This window comes from Anticarsia gemmatalis, chromosome 22, assembly GCF_050436995.1.
Source record: "Anticarsia gemmatalis isolate Benzon Research Colony breed Stoneville strain chromosome 22, ilAntGemm2 primary, whole genome shotgun sequence".
Lineage (NCBI taxonomy): Eukaryota > Metazoa > Arthropoda > Insecta > Lepidoptera > Erebidae > Anticarsia > Anticarsia gemmatalis.
In genome coordinates, this window is record NC_134766.1 from 10,062,640 (window position 1) to 10,079,071 (window position 16,432).

Consider the following 16,432-nt stretch of genomic DNA (forward strand, 5'->3'; position numbering starts at 1 on the left):
CCGGGGTTAATACTGATTAGAGCACTGTTTTGTTTTAAAATTATTGTAACTGTTCCTAGCGTGCCTGAAAAATAACGATTTTATTTATTTAGTTTGTTATTTAAAGGCACTGAATTGGATTAGTATTTTTATAGGTTTCTTGTAACTGTATTCTGAAAGTATTGCATGTATATTGCTCGACATACATTGGTTGTAAACAAAGTGGTGACGAGAGTCTGATTGTCAAATGTATTTGACAAAATAATATATATCTTTTCATGTTAGCAAAAGTAGCTAGTGGTAAGATTACTCAAATCTGTTCTCACCTTAACACGCCAAGCATCAGGTTCTCGCACGTGATACCTGTTGTTGTTTACCCGCGGGGGTTAAACCCCAACCCCGGTATAACCCGGTGGTTGAACCCCAGGGTTTGTTGGCACACATTAACATATATTAGGGAGTCCACGTCAAGGCGTGAGGTATTATTTAGTAGTGTTTTGCGGATTCGCTTATAGTTGGGAAGTGGTGAAGAATAATAAGTTACTGGGTATGTGATACCGATACCTGTTGATATGATTTACCATACATTTTGTTAAAATAACGATAGTAAGAAGTAGGTTTGTCTTAAACACAGACAAAAAAATATTCTCCAAAACTGACATGCTCTCGTTATTTTATAATATGTTGTATCGTATCTATTCATATGTAGATTACCAAAGTAAATTTGTATCGTATATAACCCTCTCGATATAACATAAAATTTTTACATATTAATTAGCTATTTATCTCGCACTGATCTGAATCATAATGTAGCAAGTGGTGTTCTTTGGTCTCTGCCTAACTTCTCCGACAAAGACTTGATTTCATGTAATATGGTATGTTCTTTTGACTAATGAAATCACCCTATGTTATGCCGAGCTACGATATTTGTAGGTGACATTTACCTACAAATACCATAGCTCATAACAATAATCACAAATTCCCCCGTTTACTATACATTAAGTATACATATGTCATATATAGTACCGCGAGTGTTAGCGTGTGAGTGTGAGGGCGAGTCGCGGCGCGAGGCACACACCTGTTGAACACTGTCATTAAACAATTACGTGACGACGAACTAACGACACCGGACACCGCCATTGTAATGTCGTTTGTACACAGTACGTGTAGTAAGATGTCTGTATTTTACTTATTGTCTTATATGTGGAGAGAATCAACTTGTGTTTAAATCTTTCTGATATTGTTAGAAGGTTAAGAGGATCGTGAAACATACTCTTTCTTTGGTTTGCATTAAGTTAACGTGTTCTGCAACAACTATAGTACAGAATGCACGACCGCATTAACTCTTGTGTAACTTAAAATAAAAGTCAAATCAAAGAAGTATTTTTTGTACAAAATAAAATATCTTGAGAATTTTTCGTCATTTGTGTCTGTAATAATTTGTGTTTCTTATTGATACGACCCTGAGATGCAAAAACTGTTGCAAGCCCAAGCTTTATTTTCATTCAAACTTATTTGATCTCTGACAGCTATCATAACCACCACATTACAATTTATATGTAGTATTTAAAATACAAAACTTATCAGACAGCAAAATTTAAAACAATTCAATTTGTGTGCGAACAACAAACAACATTTTAGTGTAGGTCATTACCCACATATCAGAGAGTCGAGCTTGGAGTCAGACGTATACGTCACTCTCAGTACCACACAATTTGTAACTCCGAGATATAATCTTGTACCACGACATACAAACAAAATATCCACAACAATTCTTACACTACATTACGTTCGCTTTGATGTATTCGTCATTCATTGCGTGGTCTTCAAACAAATTGTATTAGAGCGCTCTTGGTTATAGCGCAATGGAACATAAATATGGCGATAAAGTTATGAGAGCGTGTGAGTAATGTGTGTGGTGGGGAAGAATTGTATTATATGTGATGTCATACAGAAATATACATAATTAAGTTTGTAGAGAATGTAAGACTGAAACAATGTTACTTTTAAAACCTTGTTGTGGAAAGATAATGCAATCTGGCTGTCTGAAACAATTGAAAAGGTTCGTCTTAAAGTCATTCTTTGCCCTCCTTTCTTTCTTTTATTTTTGAAAATCCTGACCTAGCTTAACGTATATACAAATTAACAATTTGCGTATGTTAAAATTATGGTCCCGGTGACCATTTAAGAGCATAATTAGTAGTACTAGTTTTAATATATAAAACTATTTTAGCTGTTAAAGGACAAACTAAATGCAAACAACTTTCTTATAAGAATGTAGATTTAATGAAATAACTCTGATGTAAAAATAATTAATTACAAACAACTACGTCATATATTTTGCCAGTGATAAAACGACTCTATGTGTTTCTCATATAAGCTAAGATTACCATATATTATGTAGATTAGCACTATCTCCATACCGTCGTATCCCAAACGTTAATGAAATCACGCCGGTCGGTGGTGGTCGGTCGCGTCGGTCGTGGTGACTGACATCGGACGTCCGGGTCCCGACCCCTCGCCTAATAGAGACCGTTGTGGTGATGCGTTGTTTGTTACTATGACTGGATGGTGGGCTGTATGTATGTATGTATTATCTTGTTTCGGTGAGTGTATTTCTTGAAAGGAGGAATTTGAATAGGTTTTGTAGATGATTTTTCGAGTTTGATTTCTAGGTAAGTTATTTTTTTAAAGATTTTTGGGTTTTGTTAATTAATTTTCTTTTCAATAGTGAGTGTAAATTATATATACAGTTTTGTGAATTTAAGTTACAAAAACAAAGTAAAGTTCAACCAGAATTAAATAACTTTTTTTGTTAATCTTTACTTTAGAAATGCAACTATTAACTGAAAACAAATTACTAATAGAAAAATCACTATTTGTACTTCAATCTATAAAGACTAATAATATAATAGAGCAACAAAAAGTATAGTAGTCTAACTTAACTTCAAGTATTAAGTACGTACATTAAAATAACGGTATTTACTGTTAAAGACAAGTTGCTCTTTACCTTTTATCGTGGGTGTATTACACTTAACAGTAACAATAAATAAAATGCCTCCCACTATAAATATATAAGAACTGAACAATGCTCTCAGACTACTTAACAAAAGTACAGTCAGCGTCAAGAATATCTATACACGGCTACTTTTTCAATAGTGTTCTTTTACAATAAAAATAATAAAGTTACTGTTCTACAACGTGTAACGGAAACAACGCACATCCTCAGACACCCCAACAACAAAATCCTTTTTCATTCACAATTAATGCATCAGTATAATAATTTGATTATTGTAGATATTGTTTATGGAACATATTGTTTTTAAAATATCCCGCAAATTCTATGGTCACAATAAACTTACACAATCACGCACAGGCGCACACAAGTAGCGCTGGCGTACCTACCTAGGTATCTACCTAAACATGACTTAAACGTGATTTATGAAGACAATGTCTACAATTTACTAACTTTCAAGTATTTCTAAAAAAAAAAAAATTTATGCAAAGAAGTGAGATGGATTCAGCTACCGATTCTGAACTAACTAATTTCAGGATGTGCGTTAATTATGTTACAGGTAGTATATTAACTTAAAAAAAAAATTGCAATCACACGATATAATTTTTAGACAATTGCAGTAATTAAATTGACATTTTGATACAAAAATTAGGACGGAAAATGTATCAGTGTTCATATATTTTCGTCTCTGACTGTAGTACTAATAATAGCACTACAATACCACTTACTGCACACTTAAAAATATATATGTAGTAGATTTTTTGCTACTCATTCTTAGTTCTTATAAAATCTTTTGTGCATTAACCAAATACTTTAGAGTATTTGATAGTAATAATGAATTAGATTACTTACTTATGCTTACATTTGAAGTTAAAATAAAATTGTGTTGCCTTGGGTTCGAGCCTGCGACCACTTGCGTGGGAGGTGTCAACTTATACCACTCATTCACTCATTTGAAGTTATCAAGAACAAATAAGTACACAAACATCTCGCTAGCTTGTACTTGAAAGCGAACATGTTGACATTAAAATTTATTATTTGTTTTACATACCCACTATTTTAGTTTCAATAAGTCACGGGTTTAATTCCCAGGACAGTAAAATATTGATGTTTGCATTTTTCTTGCATTCATATAATTATATCATACCTATGTATCTATTGTTTGACCGTTGTTTATACTTATAACGACTTTTTCCACATCCATTAAATTATTACTGCAGAAATTGTCTTTTTACTTTTTAACTAGTAATATAACGACAGAAGTTTCCAACTTAGAAAGAGCATGAACAAAGGTAATATATTTTAATGAGCCGGCCACAAAGACGCGCCGTGGTGACGACTCGTAAATCCTATTAGCTGAGTCCTGCCGCTCCTGCCGCCCGTGGCCGCCTGCCCGCCGCCGGCTCGTACCGACACAATTTACATGTTTCATATAAAACTCCCGCTAACTCACTTACTGAGTTACACTTGAGTTGTACAAATGAAACGGATTAGTAGATTAGCTGTAGATTTAGCTTTCTTTTGAAATATGATGTTGCAGTTACGTTTTTATTTTAGTATTTTCACGGCTGTTATACGTAATATTATTATGTATACTTAAATATACCAACAAGACAACATTAGTTATTTAGCTCCGAATCATATAGGATAGACGTTTCTTAACTCCGCGCTACTATGATCATTATTCTGGTCAAATTTATAAGCGTAAGCAAATAAATTTTCACAATGCTATACTTATACTCAAGATTCATTATTAACATATTAATATTGAACGCGTCACATCTGTAACTGTTCGAATGCAAGTGTCAAAGTTGTTCATGTCGCCTGAAAGACTGTTATAAATCTTAATCGATAATTAAGTTAAACTGAACCAATAATCCTACATGTATGATAACCTACAGTACTATCATGATATAACTCGCTCTCTCGGGTGAGAGCTGAGAGCTTGATACAGTAACAGTTGAAATGATATCAATCTGCACGCGAGCGAATACATGCATGAATTAACAGCTGTCCGTGACTCCACATACGATTAGTTTGTATATAAGGGTACGTGTTGACAATAAATGGTGGTTGTTTAAACACTTGTGATAAGTGTGCATTGTTATTGTATTACTTTTTTTGTAAAGTGGACGAAGAAAGCGAATACAATAGGTACAATTATGATGACATCTTTTTGGTGCAACGCTCCGGCAATTGCAAAAATCAAAGGCCGTGAATGAAACTTATTATTTCTTTGGTGAAAATTAACTCGATTTTAATATAAAATTAATATAGATTTTTGAAATCGCTCCAATGTCAAAAACGTATTTTTTTCGAACCGTAACTTAGAATCATAACTTATAAGCTTTCGCGTTGCATGTTGCATAAACACGCATTTTTGCCTACGACCACTGTGAGTGCAACCTGCAAACCGAAACGTTAGATATTCCAGGATAAAATGCGGGATCAGAGAACGTCGGATTGACTCATTCACAAATCACGGTCCATATATTATTATGTCATTACATCTTTACAATCAATGTTTTTAAACTCTCGCGACTAGTACACATAATATTATAATGCAACGGGTCTTATACACACAACACTAACGACGTCTTGTAAAGACGTCGTTAGTGTTGTGTGTCGAAGTACCGACAATTCCGAACAATGTACACTAAGTGAAAACCAAGTGAGGGTAGGCGTCGAAACTCGCGCCGCAAGAAGACGACGCTTAGCATCCACATCAGTCAGCTCGTGACCACGGTCGTTGTAATGCGATCAAAACGTCGGGCAGCAAATAAGGTATCCTAACCTTTAAATTTTCAATCTTTACAATCATTACATAGACATCATTTCAGCACCACTTGCACCATATGTAATCAACAAACTAGTTATCTCTGTCTAGCACAATGAGTATTAACCCTAACACTGCCCACATTAGCTGGCGAGTACAGTCGCGTACACAGTGCCTCGTTAATGTACAGTCACGCACAAAACACTCGCGTGAATGTTTGTACACAAATAAAATTAATTGTTTGTATTAGTTATTGTTAATTGTTCGGTGTCGAGGTTTTAATTGATATTTACGTTTTACGACAAATAAAGGTTATTTTTTAGCTGGTATAGTTTTATTTGTTTTCAATCATTTGATGTCACTAGTTCTATTTTTTTATGACGTAACGGTGGCTGCACGCATTAATATTGGTATTATGTTTAGTACTCACGATTTATGTTATTTAATGTATTGCAGTGGCGAAGGGTCAGTTTTTACAAAAGGTAAGACGGAGCTATTAGTCATTGTCTAGGTATAATACCTACATATTATGTACATCGTAAGAATATCGACGTAAAATTCTGCATAATAACAATATGAGAGTATTATCTACATTCGACTACAGTCTCTTATTTCTCTCTCTACAGTCTAATAATACATAGGTAGGTACTTACCATGCTACCTAATCATGCTTGTTTTGCATTAAGTTACTCTGTCTTCAGTGTAGTAACACGTAGGTAACACAACAGCACATATTTAAGATAACGTATTTCGAACGATTGATGATTGTCTCGCACTGGTTGTTTTATAACATATTATAGGTACAAGCAATTTAGAATGTATTTGTTACTGTAAAAGCCCGAACGGTGGTAAATCCTAAGATTTTCCGGTATAACCTAAGATTTACCAACTCGCAATGGTAAAAGTCCGAACAATTCTTTAATTTCGAACTTTTACCTATATTTACTCGATGATGTCGAGATGTCGCCGGAGCCCCGCTTCGCGGGGCTCCTCCTTCTGGGTGGTTAAAAAAAAATAACCACGAAGGCTAAGGTGGGAGCTTCGCTTCGCTCGCTCCCACCTAAGCCTTCTAACCTAACCTACCCATGTCGCTTTGCCCAAAACTCCTTCTTTATAAGTATGTCACAGTATATAATTATACCGTGAAATAGTTATAAACATAGTTATGAAGGAGGATTTTTTTATATATCGTAACATAGTTTTTAAACTCTGGCCTGTTCGGACTTTTACCATTGAGAGTTGGTAAATCTTAGGTTTTACCGGAAAATCTTAGGATTTACCACAGTTCGGGCTTCTACAGTAACATATTCATCAACAATAAAATATCAAACACATTATTGATAAACGCAGAAAACTTTAATAGAAATGAGTTTAACCTATAAATCTGACAAAATGAAAATTTACTCGAATAGAAACATGCAAAACAATTACTCTTTAATACACTGATACGTTCACAGTTATGCACAAACATTTAATAAGGAATAATGTTGTAATAAACACAAATATTCTAATTTGTTATAGAGCGCGCGAAAAAACAGTAAACAAACATAACCTAATGTCAAACTGGTGAACAATGTTGACTCATACTTATGCAGGATGCTTAGCTTATATTTCGCCATCTCGCTCTTGCACGCGGCTCCCGCCGCGACAGAAACATGCGTAAGATCATGCGTCCGCCGCGAGCGCTGTAGCGCGAGGCAACCCGCTCTTCCTCCGGCTTGCTCGCCAGTCGCCACTATGCAGCGCGGTGTAAAGCGCGATCCAAAAGGTCGTAAGCGACATCGCCGCCATAGTTTTTATTGTACGCGATTCCCGATCAGCGCCTACGGTTTATTTCATTATTATTACTTCACGTTGCGTTTTTAGCGGAGCGTAATTTTTGAAGGGTAGGCGTTTTCGTACTGTTTCGATTAGATTATTGATTCTAGTTAAAGATTTCGCTTTAAATATTGTTTATTATTAATTAATTGTGTATTATTAGGCAAAAGTAAACAATTAATTTAACACTAATATTAAGTCTGTCCAGAAAGGGAAGCCGGTAGGAATCGAGTTGTATGGAGCATTCGCCACTGATGTATTGTACAAATAAGCGTGTATGGAATACAGCAAGCATTCTGTCATTCAAATCGTTGGTTCTATAAAAAAGGGGAACATTTTTTTGCCATACAGGCACCAAGCAGTTCAACAATTCTAGGTCTCAATTCCAATAAAAATTGGAAAACCCCCTTAGTACTTTGATTGGCTCGTGGGTAGGTGGGTGGTGGTGGGTGGGCCCCTACGATCAACAGTCAACGTTGTGACATCGTACTCCGGCGACGTCGATGACGTGGTCGTAGTAAGCATATAAAGGTAATAACCTAAAAAACCTCAGCAAAGACAGCATCAAGAAAATACTAGGTGCTTTCACAGGTCACTACGGCACGAACTACATGCTAAATAAGATAGGAGCCGTAGATGACCCTAATTGCAGGCACTGCAATGAAGAAGCAGAAACCATGAAACACATACTGTGCGAGTGTGATGCTTTAGGAAGGAAAAGAATGGATCTTCTAGGATGCGGCTAAAGGACCTGTGACCGCGTTAACTTAATGTGGAGAGAAAAAGCAATAAAATAAGTGAAATAAGAAACTTTATATAATACTTAATATTCAAATGACACAATATATAAGCGTTGTTATTTTCCGCGTGGTTTATCTAAAGAGCTCATATATTTGTAGAGACGCCACTGCTAGCTGGTGTACTGTACAAAGAACAACTACGTGGTACAATATATTGTATCTGATCTACAATATGTTAAACGTGTCCGAGCTTATTGTACTAGGAATAAAGACACAGTCATACTTTACTAACAATACGAGTATAAAATACCAGTTTCTAGTTTCCAGACTTGACTAAAATACGTGATCTTTAAATAAATATTTTTTATGTGTATGTGTTATAGTTAAAGTAAGACGTTTAATAAACGATAGATATAGTGCCTAGTTACTGCCAAAGGTTGCACAAAATGACTTTGTCGTTTAATAATGAATTGCTAAACGGATCTTAACGCGATGAAAATTTCAAGGTTGCGATACCTTGTCTGTTATCCAACAAAAAAGGCGTTGTTTTTCTAACGAACCACATTTTGTAACCAAGTCTAAAAAGAGTTAACAATCAAGTACTATTGAAAGACTTAAACAAAAATAATATCTGACAGTGGAAAACTAATAAACTCACGAACTATAATAATTATCCTTGGACCAAAAAGTCCAGTAGAGACCTTACTATGTTTGCCTCTATGAATCACACTCTTAAAAGATCAATAAACCACCTCACCACACGATATTCAACCTTATTTCTCACACAATAAGTACAAAGTCCATCACACTGTCTCATTGACCCAGTGAATACCAATTCATTTGGTGGAGGGTCTGAGTGACCCACTCATACATAACACTTCATACATAAACATATTTGATTTGTAAATGAAGAAAGAACATGATAACGTTCTGGCTTTCTGTGTTTCTTTTACTTCGTGTAAGTAAAATAATGCGAAGATTTTCTAACTGCAGAAGGTAAACTTGTTTTAACGAAAGTTATGTTAAACATTGACTGAGAGAGACTTCTAAAAATAAGTTAGGCAACTACTCAAAGGCCTTATCATAGCTACTATTATAAAACGACTACTATTTTTTACTTTGTAGATCACTACTCTGACCGATTTCGGTACCCCATTTGAATCACGAAAACATCATCTTTTATTTTAACTATCGGTCCACGTGTTAACTTTATATGTTTTTTATTTCTAGATTTTATTATAGCAATTGTTTACAACAATTATTTAGGAATGTGCCCGGCACACGCTCAAATGCTATAACTTCACATATTTTCAGTTGCATCAACAAGCATATTCTAGATCTTATTAGTGTTTTCGCTTCGCAATACTTACAGCCAACTCGTAATTGATTAAAGCCCGTATACCTTCACTCTCAGCACTCCCACTCATAGAGTGTCGAGTTAGCTGGTTGTATGATTGAGTGTGCACACGTCGACTACTTCGTTCGTGCGCTCAATTATCTGGATAAACGTTACCACTTTCCTTGTATTTATGACTTAGGTAAATGGAATCAATTTTTTTTTAAAACATCTTAAAATATAAACACAAATTATACTGGTATGTTTAGAAGCACATGCATCCAATGCGTAATAATGATATTCAGATAGAGTACTTTTGAAAATGTACCCTGCTTTACTACTGATTCAAGACCTAGCTCTCTCTTACTCCAGGAAAAGACCCGGCAACCTTATTTGCTGTACTATTATGGCCATGCTTATGTCAGAGAACCTATTGCATACATAAAGTAACAGTCATATAGATAAACTACTGTTTAAATCCACCTTATAAACTATCCGATGCTTATTTATAAGTTACGAAACCAGACATTTATGACTTTTCAAATCTATACTAATATTATAAAGCTGAAGAGTTTGTTTGTTTGAACGCGCTAATCTCAGAAACTACTGGTGCGAATTGAAAAATTATTTTACTGTTGGATAGCCTACTTATTGAGGAAGGCTATAGGCTATATATCATCACGCTACGACCAATGGGAGCAGAGTACCAGTAATTTTTTTTACAAAAACGGGGAAAATTATGAACCATTCTCTCTTATGTCACGCAAGCGAAGTTGCACGTGTCAGCTAGTCAAATAAATAAACCAAAGCAAACACAGAGCAATTTAACCAAAAAGCCCTCAAAACTATTCATAATGAATAGTTCGACAGAAATCATTTTGTTCAATACCCAAACAAACAGGGACTTGTCAACAAAACTATTTGAAATTATGGCCTGAAGTTGGCCCCTAACTTAGAGGTCCCATAAACAGACCATGAGCGCAGTCGCGAAGTAATCCAGAAGTGATTAGTGAGGCAGAGGGTTCGGGCCTTGGGACTTATCATGGCGTATAAAATAGTGGATGTAGATAACTGGAGATGAAAGCTGGTTGAAGTAAATATACATCGACAATTTAGTTTGTGAGATATTCTTCTTATCGTATGGTTAGTCGTCAACCTAGTGCCAAAGTTGTTCAAGCGGCCCGAAGGTCTTTGACATGGCTTAACGACTGTTATCTTAATTGACTAAAACCGGAATCGACTTTTTATGTGCCCTACCACGGAGCACCCCTCAATAGAATGACAGAATCAAGATTTGCTTAGCCTACAAATCGTTTACCGACCGGTGAGCGCAGCTGGTTCATTTGTGAGACAGTAGTTAGTATGATGATAATATGCCACTCTGCGACATTCTCGTCTTGAGGTTAAAAAAAGTTATATTGTCTCATAGAAATTAAAAAGCGTAAAATTATATAACATTTTGCGTTTACCACTATTCCATGTTAGAATCGCATTTATGACCTATCACTGTACAATTACTGCGTCAGGATTGCTACTCACGGTTCGGCAATATTTATAGCACAACAACAAACCGACTCGACTCACTTGTTCAGCTTGTGCTGATCGAGTTCATCAACACATATTCGGTTTTGCCGCCAAGCTAGGCCAATTAATGCTGAACCAGATATGTGTGTAGCAAACTAAACTGAACAGTACCACGATTCTCTACCACTATCGCCTACCGACAACCGGCTAGCTATCGAATAAAATTATATGACAATCGGTTCAGCGCCTCTAGCGGGCGTCGTAGAAACTATTTTGGCAGTACATTTTAAATGTCAAACTGTCGATACTCGATGTTTCGAATTGTGGAAAATCGTGCTACAGATTATTTAAAAGCTAGCCTACTAGCTACCTTTGATATTATTAGGTAGCTGATAACATTCATCTTCATTAAATTGAAAAATCTACATTTGTGCTCTAAAACAATAGCATAGCAACTTTTTTTGCAAAGAGCCTCCACAACGGTTCAGTACAAGTTTGTTTGAAGTGATCTCTGGTGGTGCAGTGGCGCCTCCTCGCGGCCAACTCGAGAGCCTCATTATATCGTCTGCGAACATCGCTACTGGCGGATGGCTTATTATGCTGAAGATACATTTTACGAATACTTTAGATTGCAAATCGCAAAGAAAAAGTTCAGTGCAATAGTTTTGATTTTCTTTGAAAAGGTTTCATACCTTATCAGGCCTGGTAGAAGTAGTAAATGCACGACTCTTAGCGGCGGAAAAAAACAAATTTGACGAACTCCCTGTATGTTATAGGAGCATCATTCATATAAATATAATGATAAGAGATAAGTATTACGCATATAAATTTGTGCCCAGCAGTGGGATAGCAACAATTTTAATTATTGTTATTTGTGGTCACTTACGGTAGTCACGAATAATAATAATCAAACACCATAGCGTCTTCATTGACCACTCAACCAATGAAAACAAAACCATCCTCAACTTAAGTCTCACAGAAACGTGACGTCATTTCACATCGTGTCCATTTTCTCTTCTCTCTCCCAGTAATGACGCCGCACGTTCTCATTAGCTCGCGTTATCACGTGCCTGGTCTACAGTGCATTGTGAACCTTATCACGTACCCACAGAGTGCATGTTGGAGGGCGGGCGTCTCATCTACATGCAAATCGCGGACGATTTATATCAATGGCGCATTGATAAGCGAGAGAAGGTAGGTTTGTCACAGCTTAGCTGTGATGTTTAATTGCTTAGTGCATTTATATTTGTATGGAAATATACACAAATATTACACATCTGTTGTAGGGATTACTTTAAGAAAATGACGGATATTGATATAGTCTATAATATTAACGTTAATTGTTCTTAGAGTGTTACACTCTTAGTAAAATATCAAAAGCGACTTGTAAATTGCATCATATTGGCACAATAAAATACATCGAAATATTGAAAAATGTGCGATTTTTATGATATTACAAATAAACACATTCTTAATATGTCCTGTCATTAATTATCCCAGATAGTGCGCAATTTAACACATTTTCAAAATATAGCTCAGCACAGTTCCCATTATAACCGTACCTTTCATTATGATCTACGGCGTAGGCGTCGTAGCGGCGCTACGTGGCTACGGCGTAGGTCAACTATAAGTGATTTATGTAGGAGTTTGTTTGGACAACGTACGACAAAGTATCGGAAAGTTAGATGAGTGGAGCGACTTAGTCAGCGGAATAGTAATAGAACTGTTTGTCTCAAAGATAACTTAGTACATATGATTTAGTGCGCAGTTCTGGGGGGCTATCACGTATCTCAATTGACATTTACTTGAAAGCCACTATGCTGTACATTGTTTTCTCTTTTAGAATAGAGTTATTAACACGTAACGTCAAAGCAGTAATGTACTGAATAGTGACCATCAATTTGACGTACACTAGCTGTCAACTGAGATACGTGATAAGCCCGCTGATAACTCATGGATGTCAAATTCTTTTGTTTATTTTGGAAAACGAAAAAAGTTTTAATAGATTTCTGAGTTGTGTCCTAATCCGTTTAGAGGATTGAAATAAAAGATCTAGGTCAGATGTTTTGTGATAGCGTAACAGCCTTATTAACTTATAGTTTTAGTAGACTTATAGGGAATAAGTACCTTATTTTCAGTAACAGAATTAATAAAAAAAAGTACAACAATAACGAAACCACTCTATATGCATCAAACAAATATTTGTTCCGTGCAGGAATCAAACCCACGCAATAAAACCAAAAGAATAAAATCAAAGCAACCCCATTATTAGCGCCACAGTGGCTGTCAATTAAGTATACAGTTGAAAGAAAACTTTTCATTAAGACCGTCTGTCAGTAGTTAGCGAAGCTGCGCTGTGCGAGGTGGTGCGTGACGAGGTCGGCGCTGATTTCCCACGAGGACGGCAAGATTTGCCGCCGCGCTGCGAGTTTAGATCAACTCTGTTTTGCTCATAAATATGTTTACGAGTTTTGTTGGCATTTCATGTCCGAAATTATGGCAGATTTTTAGGTTGTTTCACAAAATGAGGATACTTGTTGATTCTAGTAGTCGATTTTATCACTTTTAACACTAAGGAACATCATTATACGACAAGGAAACTAGTAAACTCATTTGTCAGTCTCAATTTCCAATCAAATTGGTGTTCAAATTGATTTGTATACAGTAAATCATTTGTTATTACAACCCATATTCTATAATCAAAGCCAAAACTATTTAGTGAATCTCAATTGCTTTACCTTCCAAACAGCAACACGGAAGGTAGACCTTAAAGGTAATATCATTATGTAACTACCAACTATCCCAACTAGCACACAAGCGCTATAACAAGCTGTACAATGGCCGGTTAAAGGATTTTTATAACGCCTTAGGCTCCTTAGTAAGAAGTATAGTGGTTCTATAAGCGGCTACAGAGCTCTTGTAGCGTCAAATAGGCCCATACTGTCCAGCTTATAGCTCGACATTGGATCTACAGTGGTCGTAAATAGTAATTATAATAGTACGTAGTATAGTAGTAATACAGGAGCGCTAAAATAAGATGAAGGTGGTATAATCGCGCTACAAGAGCTTTTTCGCAGCTTCGTGGCGCTTACCAGCTGTTGTACAGAGGTGGTTAGCGCCACGAGCGTTCGAAAAAGCTCTTGCAGCGCGTTTATACCACCTTTACCTTATTTTAGCGCTACTGTGTAACGGTTATAAATGCTAACGCTCTAAATTAGTAATATAGTCGGTTTATTATGGTGTAAACTAAATATATTTTTTTAAAATGAATCATCAGTGACAAATGAGGAGACATTTTATTTTTACGGATTGGATTATTAAAATAACAAGTAGTCTATCGCTTTTATTTCTTTGTGTACGTGATATGAAAGTGCGAGTTCAAGTTTGCTGTCAATATATATGTATATTATCGTCAATATTTTCATGCGCCCTCAAAATATTCAGTTTTAAGTGCAAAAATTATATAGATATGTGGATTTGGAAATTGTATTTTGAACATAAATAAGACTTTGAGGGTTACAGATAATTTAATTAGGGTTATAGGTAATAAAAAATGATTTTAATTATGTTAACGTTACCAGGCTATAGATTTATATGATCTTCAAAAGATCGTAATAACCTCAAAAAATATGTTTACCAAATGCTATAATGGCGTCTCGATCAAGCAGCTCTCAGAGTTGGTTACATCTGCTCTAGCGCCTTAAGCTGTACAAAGGCTCTAGTGTTTGCTGTTGTAGACCTCAAGGTTTTGCAGTTGTGGCATAGGAGTGCTTCAATATAACTGTTTTGGTCGCACACCAGCATTTTACTCGTACTTTTAGGGGTCAGTCGTTGAATATTAAAATAGTTTGAAAATCTTTTTTATTTTATTTTATTTTATTTTATTTTATTTTATTTTATTTTATTTTATTTTATTTTATTTTATTTTATTTTATTTTATTTTATTTTATTTTATTTTATTTTATTTTATTTTATTTTATTTTATTTTATTTTATTTTATTTTATTTTATTTTATTTTATTTTATTTTATTTTATTTTATTTTATTTTATTTTATTTTATTTTATTTTATTTTATTTTATTTTATTTTATTTTATTTTATTTTATTTTATTTTATTTTATTTTATTTTATTTTATTTTATTTTATTTTATTTTATTTTATTTTATTTTATTTTATTTTATTTTATTTTATTTTATTTTATTTTATTTTATTTTATTTTATTTTTTCTTTAAAAACAGTTGACAGACTGAACCACCACTGCACCTATGTAAATATATTATGATAATAATTTTAAGCTTTAGTATAAAGGTACATTACTCGGTTATAGCGCTTTAGGTGCTTAACATAATTCTGTAATCCCCATGGCTGTAAAAATGTTTCGAATGATACCTTATACATCTATTTGCCGTACAGAAGCCATATAAATATCTGATATAACGCTCAAGGCGCTATTAAAGACCTACGCAACTCTTTTATAGATGAGTAATACACTAGCCCTAAAAAAATCTGTTATAGAACCTAAGGCATTACAAAAAGCTTATTTACGCTCTTGAGCGCTATAAGCGCAACGCATAACTCCGTTTAAACTCCTTTATCTCCTAAAGTCCCCTTATACAGTTTACGGTGTTATAGAAGATTCCATTAACTCAGTTATACTTCCCTAGGCTGTCTAGCGATGCAATTACATGCTCATATATCACTATAAGTCATTAGTTTCCTACTAAACGGCTACTGTCCCGCCTAGCTGTTAAAGGGTTTTTTAAATAGCTAGTATACAACTTATAGAGAATTGTACAGCATTTGAACGACTCTTATGCAACTATCAGGCTGTATAACGACTGTATAAGCAGCTTGTGTGCTAGTTGGGATGTGTGTCAATATTTGACGTATTGAATAAATCATTTCATTTTGTATTAGAACCTCAGTGAGTTTCTGTTCCCTGGTAATTATAACTAGAACAATATTATAATTGTACATATTGCTAGTATATTATGTAGCTTAGTATTGTGTGGTAGTATGTACGAAGTAATTATTTATCGTCGCGTGTTAATTAAATGTAAATAATTATATTACACTTATTTACCTAAAAGCTCTTGTTGTACGACTAAAGGTTAAGTAACATTAGATTCGACTTACGATGTCTGATTAACAAAAATAAGAATTTGGGAATCAATAAACCATTTATGTGTGAGATACTCGTACGCAGATTTTTGTTGAAGTGTTATGATTAATGATTCGTAGTAA

At 34.9% G+C, this 16,432-nt stretch overlaps 1 protein-coding gene across 1 annotated transcript in view; it reads right to left on the reverse strand.

The window, feature by feature from the left end:
• LOC142982569 (inactive dipeptidyl peptidase 10) overlaps positions 1–16,432 on the reverse strand; it is a 533,383-nt gene that overhangs the window by 478,021 nt on the left and 38,930 nt on the right. The gene's annotated exons all lie outside the window — the stretch shown is intronic.